This window comes from Rhinoderma darwinii, chromosome 9, assembly GCF_050947455.1.
Source record: "Rhinoderma darwinii isolate aRhiDar2 chromosome 9, aRhiDar2.hap1, whole genome shotgun sequence".
Taxonomy (NCBI): Eukaryota; Metazoa; Chordata; class Amphibia; order Anura; family Rhinodermatidae; genus Rhinoderma; species Rhinoderma darwinii.
In genome coordinates, this window is record NC_134695.1 from 72828108 (window position 1) to 72840246 (window position 12139).

The 12139-nt window shown below is 37.6% G+C and overlaps 1 protein-coding gene across 8 annotated transcripts in view; it reads right to left on the reverse strand.

Annotated features, from left to right (window-relative positions):
- MICAL2 (microtubule associated monooxygenase, calponin and LIM domain containing 2) overlaps positions 1–12139 on the reverse strand; it is a 218428-nt gene that overhangs the window by 167872 nt on the left and 38417 nt on the right. The window contains exon 1 of one of the 8 annotated variants that reach the window (XM_075838143.1): positions 826–1169. The exons of 4 other annotated variants lie outside the window; for them this stretch is intronic. The gene's annotated coding sequence lies outside the window, so the exon portion shown is untranslated. Of the gene's footprint in view, positions 1–825; positions 1170–12139 lie in introns of those variants that run through there. 3 more of the 8 variants (XM_075838147.1, XM_075838148.1, XM_075838149.1) reach the window with 3 other exon arrangements.

Sequence of the window (12139 nt, forward strand, 5' to 3'; positions counted from 1 at the left end):
CCATTACAGAACCATTACTGTCCTATATAACATCCTAAGTACAAATCCTAAAGCCCCCCCCCCCTTACATCCATAAATTTCACAACAATGTCAAGAATCCACAGAGTTTCCCCCAAGACCCCATCTGACAGGTTAGTGTGGCTATCAGAATGACCTCACATCACCGCTGACCACTCATGACCTACCGCTGCTTAGATAATCTGTGAATTAATCCTGGAGACGACAACACCCAACATATGAGCGCTCACCCTCCTGTGAGCAATGATGAGGTTCTCTATGGACCTGCTAGTAAATGTTATGCATCAAGTTACCCCCATCCTCCATAGGGGACAACGAAGAAAAAATGCAAGTATACTGAAAGTACAGAACTCCCATCCTCCATGGGAGACAATGAAGAAGCGCAAGTACAAAACTCCCATCCTCCATAGGAGACTATGAAGAAGCGCAAGTATAATACAAAGTACAAACCTCCCATCCTCCATAGGAGACAATGAAGAAGCGCAAGTACAAAACTCCCATCCTCCATAGGAGACTATGAAGAAGCGCAAGTATAATACAAAGTACAAACCTCCCATCCTCCATAGGAGACAATGAAGAAGCGCAAGTACAAAACTCCCATCCTCCATAGGAGACTACGAAGAAGCGCAAGTACACTACAAAGTACAAAACTCCCATCCTCCATAGGAGACTACGAAGAAGCGCAAGTACACTACAAAGTACAAAACTTCCATCCTCCATAGGAGACAATGGAGAAGAAGCGCAAGTACACTACAAGTACAAAACAACACATATAATCATATTAATTCTTCATATGCAAATACTCACAAAACTCCATGCATCCAGGGTCAGGCCCTTACACGATGAGCCACTTTGGCGGTTCCCAGTTGAAGGTAAAGCATTGTACGATGCTTATAATCCATTGGGTCATATTTTAGGTCCCGCCATCTTATAGCGCACTTGTATCTGGGTTTGCAGCACGCCACAGGCTTCTAGTTACTTGATACAAAGTATCACGTTTTGTGGAATTCTGCTGCCTTGTAGTGAACTGATAACAATGTATCAATATTGATCAAACTTGTAGAGAAGTTACAATGTCACCAGAACGATGGAACTATCTTTAGACCAATGCCAGGAGATGGATCTTGGGTTAGGAGCGGAGAATGGCCAAGTATGGCTCTGCTGTGCCCTGGCACCCCGGGAAGTGTCTGCCCTCTACACTTGGAAGCCTCCACTTATCAGGCAGTTTTGCTGGAGGAATGTGAGACATTTCAAGCATGAAACATTTCTGACAAGTGCAGCTCTGCCCATCCAGACTGACCCTCCAATACCAGCGGCTCCTGAAAGTAGAACAGCACAACATGCAAACTGACCTTGTTTTACAGAGAGCAGAATCATCCGCAGAGCTCTACTCAGGCCTTATACCTGAAGAATTATCAGCCATTATCTGGGTCACCTACACAGTTCAGAACCACCAATAGCAGCCATAAGCGTGCTCATAGGGGTTGTCACCCAGCTTTCCACACGTCCTGAAGGGCTTACACATCTGCATAGTTATGAAGAGTTCGGCTTGAATAACTGTCAGTCTATACTGTAGCTCTGGGATTCTGTTCATGAACTAGGAGGATCAGGAGGAGTAGAGACATAGGTCCTGCCTATTGTTGCAGTGAATAAATGGCAGGAGGTTTTTGTTAATAAAATGTGTTTTTCACGTGGCTGTGACATGTGGGGGCGACGTTACTCTATGAGAGCAAAAAACACCAAGATCATTCCTGCATTATTTGAAGTAATACTGCCACTGGGGCTCCTAGTAAAGTCTGTCATGGTGCCCTAACCTTGCAAGGGGGTTATGTTGCCACAGGTGCTAATCACAGTCAAAACATGAAATAAATAATGAAAATTCTTTCAACTTCTTCATAATAACAGAAAATATTCCAAAATTTTCCCGGCTGCTCATGTACTGGAGCATAGAGGCTTCCATCAGGTCACTTTTCAACAGAGGTGCAGCTTGAAGGTTCGGGTCCTAGTCAGGGCCGGCTCCAGGTTTATGTGGGCCCTTGAGCGACACAGACTTAGTGGGCCCCTTTGCGGGGAAACTCACGGCGGCAGTAAATTGCCAAAAATCGTCACTTTGTGCCCCCATATAGATGTTAGGCCCTGTTTATGCCCCCATATAAAAGTTAGGCCCCCAGTTTGTACCCCAATAAATTTAGTACCCTCTGTAGATAGTGCCACACAGCCCCCTCCTCCCAGGTACTGGCACACAGCCCCTGACGTCACTGTCTATATATGGACAGTGTTGTCAGGGGCAACGCCAGATCCATAGTCCCGGGCAGAGCACTATTAGCACTCTGCCTGGGAGCGGCGTAGCTAAAGGCTCATGGGCCCTGGTGCAAGAATTCAGCTTAGGCCCCCCTACCCAACACCACCAGACCCCTGCGCACACCTATGCCCAGCTGCCTTGCCCGACAGCCCCCACAGTATAATGAGCCCCCATAGCTGCCCCCCACACCGTATAATACCCCCCATAGCTGACCACCACAGTATAATGATTCCCATAGCTGCCCCCACACAGTATAATACCCCAGTAGCTGACCACCACAGTATAATGATTCCCATAGCTGCCCCCACACAGTATAATACCCCAGTAGCTGACCACCACAGTATAATGCTTCCCATAGCTGCCCCCCACAGTATAAATCCACCACACAGTATAATGCCACCCATAGCTGTCCCCACACAGTATAATGTCCACCATAGCTGCCTCCACACAGTATAATGCCCCCATAGCTGCCTCCACACAGTATAATGTCCCCCATAGCTGCCTTCACAAAGTATAATGCCCCCATAGCTGACCACCAGTATAATGCTCCCCATAGCTGCGCACCACACACTATAATACCCCCCGATAGCTGCCCCCACACAATATAATGCCCCCCATAGCTGCGTACACACAGTATAATGCCCCATAGCTACCTCCCCACAGTATAATGCCCCTATAGCTGCCCCCATAGCTCCCCCCTACACAGTATAATGCCCCCCATAGCTGACCACCACAGTATAATGCCCCCCATAGCTGACCACCACAGTATAATGCTCCCCGTAGCTGCCCCATGTAGTATAATACCCCCCATAGCTGACCACCACAGTATAATGCTCCCTGTAGCTGCCCCACACAGTATAATGCCCGCGACAGCTGCACCATACAGTATAATGCCCCATACCGTATAATGTCCCCCAAAGCTGCACCATACAGTATAATGCCCCTCATAGCTACACCATACAGTATAATGCCCCCATAGCTGCACCATACAGTATAATGCCCCTCATAGCTACACCATACAGTATAATGCCCCCATAGCTGCACCATACAGTATAATGCCCCCTCAGCAGCTACAATAGGACCCCCCTCCCATACCCAGTATAATGCCCCCATATGTACCTAATAGAAAAAAACAAACATAATTACCTACCTACTGACGTGGGGAGGATCCTTCTCCTCCTCTCCACTGTCCTGTGAGTGACTCGTCGCAGACAGGCGATAGGTAGTGACCTCCCTACATTGCGCCTGCCTGTGCCGAGCTGCTCACGGCACAGTGAATTCTGAATTGAGGCGGGACCAGCGCGACCAGGCTGGGACACTCCTCTGGTCCCGGCATCGCTGTCCATATTCACCGTCCATATATGGACAGCGATATCAGGGGCTTTCCCACAGACGGAGTCCTGGAGCAGAGCCGCTAGTGCTCTGCCTAGGAACCCGCTCCTTCTTACATCACTGTCCATATATGGACAGCGATGCCTTAACGACGGCAGTGTCAGCACCCGGCCACTTGCCCGGGTTTGCCGGGTGCTGACGCCGGCCCTGGTCCTAGTGAAAAATCTGCACCAGCCCCCTCCCTGAAACAGCAGGGTGTAGCTATAGAAGTCGCACCTTGGGCCTGGTGACGGACAAGGATTTTAAAGGCTCCTATGTTACATAAGAAGACACCAATACTATAAATGGCACATGGTAGGGTGGGGGTCCCTTTTACAGATTTTTCATTTGGTCCCAGTAACGTTAAGTTACACCTCTATAATGCAGCCAATATTAGCAACAAGAGAGGGGGCATTTAATATGAGGGTCACACCACCACTCTGTCCCCCATACATTTAGAAGAAGGGAATGAGCCAGCCCTGGGACCTTCTGTGCCGACATGGGAGGGGGATGTAGACACGTCCTTTATAATACTAGTCTGCTTATATCAAATTTTTGGTCAGGTTCCAGGGCCTGAGTGCGACCACAATCTCTGCACCCCCTATAGTTATGCCCCTGGTTGGTTACATCATGAGCGTCCGATTAAGATTAAACACAGCTGCCAGGTAAACTGAGGATAAAATAATACAGACGCAGAATTATATATTTTGGGTGGAGTTACCCTTCAAATACATATTAAAAAAAAATTAATAACGGTCTTGGCTGAAGACCTAGTTATTTTATATTAGTAATGAGAGAACGACCATAAAAATGTAACCCATATGTGACCCTCATAGTCTCGTCCCTAGATCTCAGTATAAGACGCAGAAAACAATAATGGATTACATTTCACATGTAACCGATACAATGCGGCCAATGTTTCCTCTGTATCCCACGTATCCTGCCGCCAAACCAGAGGTGAGGAGAGAATGAATACTCCCCAGCACCGGACGGACTGAACGGATATCATTCCTGTACAAGAGCCCAGAATCATCGGACATTAACACGATTTACTGAATTATGTTTTCACTCCAAGAGAGAAAGTTGGGAAAATAAGATAAAAGACAAAAGCAAGAAGCTCAACAAGTCACATCTTAATAACACAATGTAATGGTTACATTTATTATACAGCTCTTACAGCACCTTACTGACATCATCAGCTCCAAGAGAAGGATTACACTAAACAAACCAGTCCAATATGAAAAATCTATTATCTGTCCATAGGGGGCAATTTTATAGTAGTTATAGTCTTGTATATAGGAGCAGTATTATAGTAGTTATATTTTTGTATATAAGGGCAGTATTATAGTAGTTATATTCTTGTATATAGGGGCAGTATTATAGTAGTTATATTCTTGTATATAGGAGCAGTATTATAGTAGTTATATTCTTGTATATAGGGGGCAGTATTATAGTAGTTATATTCTTGTATATAGGAGGCAGTATTATAGTAGTTATATTCTTGTATATAGGGGGCAGTATTATAGTAGTTATATTCTTGTATATAGGGGGCAGTATTATAGTAGTTATATTCTTGTATATAGATGGCAGTGTTATAGTAGTTATATTCTTGTATATAGGGGACAGTATTATAGTAGTTATATTCTTGTATATAGGGGACAGTATTATAGTAGTTATATTCTTGTATATAGGGGGCAGTATTATAGTAGTTATATTCTTGTATATAGGGGACAGTATTATAGTAGTTATATTCTTGTATATAGGGGGCAGTATTATAGTAGTTATATTCTTTTATATAGGGGCAGTATTATAGTAGTTATATTCTTGTATATAGGAGAAGTATTATAGTAGTTATAGTCTTGTATATAGGAGCAGTATTATAGTAGTTATATTCTTGTATGTAGGGGGCAATATTATAGTAGTTATATTCTTGTATATAGGAGCAGTATTATAGTAGTTATAGTCTTGTATATAGGGGCAATATTATAGTAGTTCTATTCTTGTATATAGGAGCAGTATTATAGTAGTTATATTCTTGTATAGAGGGGCAGTATTATAGTAGTTATATTCTTGTATATAGGAGCAGTATTATAGTAGTTATATTCTTGTATATAGGGGGCAGTATTATAGTAGTTATATTCTTGTATATAGGGAGGCAGTATTATAGTAGTTATATTCTTGTATATAGGGGCAGTATTATAGTAGTTATATTCTTGTACATAGGGAGCGGTATTATAGTAGTTATATTCTTGTATATAGGGAGGCAGTATTATAGTAGTTATATTCTTGTATATAGGGGCAGTATTATAGTAGTTATATTCTTGTACATAGGGAGCGGTATTATAGTAGTTATATTCTTGTATATAGGGGGCAGTATTATAGTAGTTATATTCTTGTATATAGGGGCAGTATTATAGTAGTTATATTCTTGTATATAGGGGGCAGTATTATAGTAGTTATATTCTTGTATATAGGAGGCAGTATTATAGAAGTTATATTCTTGTATATAGGAGGCAGTATTATAGTAGTTATATTCTTGTATATAGGGGGCAGTATTATAGTAGTTATATTCTTGTATATGGGAGCAGTATTATAGTAGTTATATTCTTGTATATAGGGGGCAGTATTATAGCAGTTATATTCTTGTATATAGGAGCAGTATTATAGTAGTTATATTCTTGTATATAGAGGGCAGTATTATAGTAATTATATTCTTGTATATAGGGAGGCAGTATTATAGTAGTTATATTCTTGTATATAGGGGCAGTATTAAAGTAGTTATATTCTTGTATATAGGGAGGCAGTATTATAGTAGTTATATTCTTGTATATAGGGGCAGTATTATAGTAGTTATATTCTTGTATATAGGGGCAGTATTATAGTAGTTATATTCTTGTATATAGGAGGCAGTATTATAGAAGTTATATTCTTGTATATAGGAGGCAGTATTATAGTAGTTATATTCTTGTATATAGCGGGCAGTATTATAGTAGTTATATTCTTGTATATGGGAGCAATATTATAGTAGTTATATTCTTGTATATAGGAGGCAGTATTATAGTAGTTATATTCTTGTATATGGGAGCAGTATTATAGTAGTTATATTCTTGTATATAGGGATCAGTATTATAGTAGTTATATTCTTATATATAGGAGGCAGTATTATAGTAATTATATTCTTGTATATAGGAGGCAGTATTATAGTAGTTATATTTTTGTATATATGAGCAGTATTATAGTAGTTATATTCTTGTATACAGGAGGCAGTAGTATAGTAGTTATATTCTTGTATATAGGGGATAGTATTATAGTAGTTATATTCTTATATATAGGGGTAGTATTATAGTAGTTATATTCTTGTATATAAGAGCAGTAGTATCGTAGTTATATTCTTGTATATAAGAGCAGTAGTATCGTACTTATATTCTTGTATATAGGGGGCAGTATTATAGTAGTTATATTCTTGTATATAGGAGCAGTGTTATAGCAGTTATGTTCTTGTATATAGGGGGCAGTATTATAGTAGTTATATTCCTGGATATAGGGTCAGTATTATAGTAGTTATATTCTTGTATATAGGAGGCAGTATTATAGTAGTTATATTCTTGTATATATGAGCAGTATTATAGTAGTTATATTCTTGTATACAGGAGGCAGTAGTATAGTAGTTATATTCTTGTATATAGGGGATAGTAGTATAGTAGTTATATTCTTGTATATAGGGGCAGTATTATAGTAGTTATATTCTTGTATATAGGAGCAGTATTATAGTAGTTATTATTTTGTATATTGGAACAGTATTATAGTAGTTATATTCTTGTATATAGGAGCAGTATTCTAGTAGTTATATTCTTGTATATACAGGTATTAGCATAGTAGTTATAGTCTTGTATATAGGGGCAGTATTATAGTAGTTATATTCGTGTATATAGGAGCAGTATTATAGTAGTTATATTCTTGTATATAGGGGCAGTATTATAGTAGTTATATTCTTGTACATAAGGGGCAGTATTATAGTAGCTATATTCTTGTATATAGGGACAGTATTATAGTAGTTATATTCTTGTACATAGGGGCAGTATTATAGTAGTTATATTCTTGTATACAGGAGTAGTGTTATAGTAGTTATATACTTGTATATAGGGGATAGTATTATAGTAGTTATATTCTTGTATATAGGGGCAGTATTATAGTAGTTATATTCTTGTATATAGGGGCAGTATTATAGTAGTTATATTCTTGAATATAGAGGCAGTATTATAGTAGTTATATTCTTGTACATAAGGGGCAGTATAATAGTAGTTATATTCTTGTATATAGGAGCAGTATTATAGTAGTTATATTCTTGTATAAAGGGGTATTAGTATAGTAGTTATATTCTTGTATATACAGGTATTAGTATAGTAGTTATATTCTTGTATATAGGACTAGTATTATAATAGTTTTATTCTTGTATATAGGGGGCAGTATTATACTAGTTATATTCTTGTATAGAAGGGATAGTATTATAGTAGTTATATTCTTGTATATAGGGGCAGTATTATAGTAGTTATATTCTTGTACATAAGGGGCAGTATTATAGTATCTATATTCTTGTACACAGGGGGAAGTATTATAGTAGTTATATTCTTGTATACAGGAGCAGTGTTATAGTAGATATATACTTGTATTTAGGGGCAGTATTATAGTAGTTATATTCCTGTATATAGGGGGCAGTATTATAGTAGTTATATTCTTGTACATAAGGGGCAGTATTATAGTAGTTATATTCTTGTATATAGGGGCAGTATTATAGTAGTTATATTCTTGTATATAGGGGCAGTATTATAGTAGTTATATTCTTTTATATACGAGCAGTATTATAGTAGTTATATTCTTGTATATAGGAGCAGTATTATAGTAGTTATATTCTTGTATTTAGGGGCAGTATTATAGTAGTTATATTCATGCATATAGGGGGCAGTATTATAGTAGTTATATTCTTGTACATAAGGGGCAGTATTATAGTAGTTATATTCTTGTATATAGGGGCAGTATTATAGTAGTTATATTCTTGTATATAGGGGCAGTATTATAGTAGTTATATTCTTGTATATAGGGACAGTATTATAGTAGTTATATTCTTGTATATACGGGGCAGTATTATAGTAGTAATATTCTTGTATATAGAAGGCAGCATTATAGTAGTTATATAGGAGCAGTATTATAGTAGTTATATTCTTGCATATAGGAGCAGTATTATAGTAGTTATATTCTTGTATATAGGAGCAGTATTATAGTAGTTATATTCTTGTATATAGGGGCAGTATTATAGTAGTTATATTCTTGTATATAGGGGGCAGTATTATAGTAGTTATATTCTTGCATATAGGGGGCAGTATTATAGTAGTTATATTCTTGCATATAGGGGCAGTATTATAGTAGTTATATTCTTGAATATAGGGGCAGTATTATAGTAGTTATATTGTTGTATATAGGAGCAGTATTATAGTAGTTATATTCTTGTATATAGGAGCAGTAGTATCGTAGTTATATTCTTAAATATAGGGGGCAGTATTATAGTAGTTATTCTTCTATATAGGAGCAGTATTATAGAAGTTATAATATTGTATATAGGAGCAGTATTATAGTAGTTATATTCTTGTATATAGGGGCAGTATTATAGTCATTATATTCTTGTATATAGGAGCAGTAGTATCGTAGTTATATTCTTAAATATAGGGGGCAGTATTATAGTAGTTATTCTTCTATATAGGAGCAGTATTATAGAAGTTATAATATTGTATACAGGAGCAGTATTATAGTAGTTATATTCTTGTATATATGAGCAGTAGTATCGTAGTTATATTCTTAAATATAGGGGGCAGTATTATAGTAGTTATATTCTTGCATATAGGGGGCAGTATTATAGTAGTTATATTCTTGCATATAGGGGCAGTATTATAGTAGTTATATTCTTGAATATAGGGGCAGTATTATAGTAGTTATATTGTTGTATATAGGAGCAGTATTATAGTAGTTATATTCTTGTATATATGAGCAGTAGTATCGTAGTTATATTCTTAAATATAGGGGGCAGTATTATATTAGTTATATTCTTGTATATAGGAGGCAGTATTATAGTAGTTATATTATTGTATATAGGAGCAGTATTATAGTAGTTATATAGGAGCAGTATTATAGTAGTTATATTCTTGCATATAGGAGCAGTATTATAGTAGTTATATTCTTGTATATAGGAGCAGTATTATAGTAGTTATATTCTTGTATATAGGGGCAGTATTATAGTAGTTATATTCTTGTATATAGGGGGCAGTATTATAGTAGTTATATTCTTGCATATAGGGGGCAGTATTATAGTAGTTATATTCTTGCATATAGGGGCAGTATTATAGTAGTTATATTCTTGTATATAGGGGGCAGTATTATAGTAGTTATATTCTTGTATATAGGGGCAGTATTATAGTAGTTATTTTTTTGTATATTGGAGCAGTATTATAGTAGTTATATTCTTGTATATAGGAGCAGTATTATAGTAGTTATATTCTTGTATATAGGGGGCAGTATTATAGTAGTTATATTCTTGTATATAGGGGGCAGTATTATAGTAGTTATATTCTTGTATATATGGGGACAGTATTATAGTAGTTATATTCTTGTATATAGGGGCAGTATTATAGTAGTTATATTCTTGTATATAGGGGGCAGTATTATAGTAGTTATATTCTTGTATATATGGGGACAGTATTATAGTAGTTATATTCTTGTATATAGGGGCAGTATTATAGTAGTTATATTCTTGTATATAGGGGGCAGTATTATAGCAGTTATATTCTTGTATATAGGAGCAGTATTATAGTAGTTATATTCTTGTACATATATGGCAGTATTATAGTAATTATATATTTGTCCTTAGAGGGCAGTATTGTCAGTCCCTGGAATTACCCTTTAATGGTTGTATTAGATAAATAGATGTGATGTCACCAGCTCCAAGGGTATTGACAAATATACCATTCTATCAGACCAAAAAATGGCTTTCCCCAGGTTCAATGACATACATACAGATAGGAGAATACATTCCTTATACGTGGGGGTGATCATTTTCATTGGATGTGCAGAGACAACATTTTCCCATAATAATTTGATGGACATTATTAATGATTTACCGCGCTTTATAGGGGAAGTATCAGATAAAAGCAGCCTTATCTCCTAGGATCATTACACACCTTCTTATGCCCTGATTTTTCACGCATTGCACACTTTACTCTTCGTACTTTGACCCAACGCTGGGGACGAGGAGACTTTTCATGGGATTTGGCTGCAGAAACTTCTTATTTGTATGAGTTGGCAGACAGAGCTTCCATTTCCAGTGTTCCATGTGTTAGAAAATAATTAGAGACAGTTGTTTGTAATCTGTTTCATATAATTATCGTTACTCTTCTCTATGATTTATCGTGCAATTAAAGGAGTCGAGGGCTGGTCCACAGGTCAACCTGCTGTAGGTAATTCAGAACGAGCTACGTGCGAGGTTTCCTCGGGTTTAGCAGAATTGTACAGATCTGCTGAAGGCTTTAATATAATACAATATAACGTAATATTCATATGTAGCGGGCGAGTGACAAGTCAGGAAGCAAAGATTGCAAAAAGTGGGCTCCCACCTACACTGTGCCATTTTGTCTTCCTATGTGGCAGAGCGGCTTATTGACCCCCTCAGGCACCATGGTCCATGTGCGGCTGCTACCTCTGCACCCCTATAGCTGCACCCCTGTAAGCCCCATCAATCAAGAGTTGGGAGAACATCACAGAACCTTCTTGGTCTTTGGACTACCACAGATATCACCCTTATAACATATCTGAGTTGTATCAAAGATGGCGGGTGACATATATCATACATGCACCTATAGGTCTACTACTTAATGGTAATGATGTGACCAATCTAACATTTTAGATCTTACAAAAAGTTTGATGGTTTCAAACTTTTGACTCAACCAAAATAAAATTTAGGACCCCCTGGTTTAAAGGTACATTTAAAAGTTTATTTATTTCTTACATTTTTGGGGTGTTACCAGCCAAAATGGAGCTTACAGTGACACAATTTGGGATTCAAATATTGGTGAATATGTTCACTTTATATGAAGAGCTACGATATTGACTTTTGCAGTATTCGAGTGGTGTGACTACCATAGTCCCTATTTATCTCAGTAGGGGTGCGCCAATGTTGCAGTAGTACAATTCAATGCATTGTTATGGGGCGGCTAAAGTCGCCGTCTAGGGCTAGGCTATAAATATACTGGACATGTAGAATGCACTCACAATGGAGCGTTTTGTGCACAGCTGGGTCTGTAAGGAATAAATGTGCGGATTAAAACCGGAGACACTAATAAGGTGGTAATCACATGACAGCGCGGCAGTTTATCCTCTCTAAGAATATCACAACATTCATCGGCT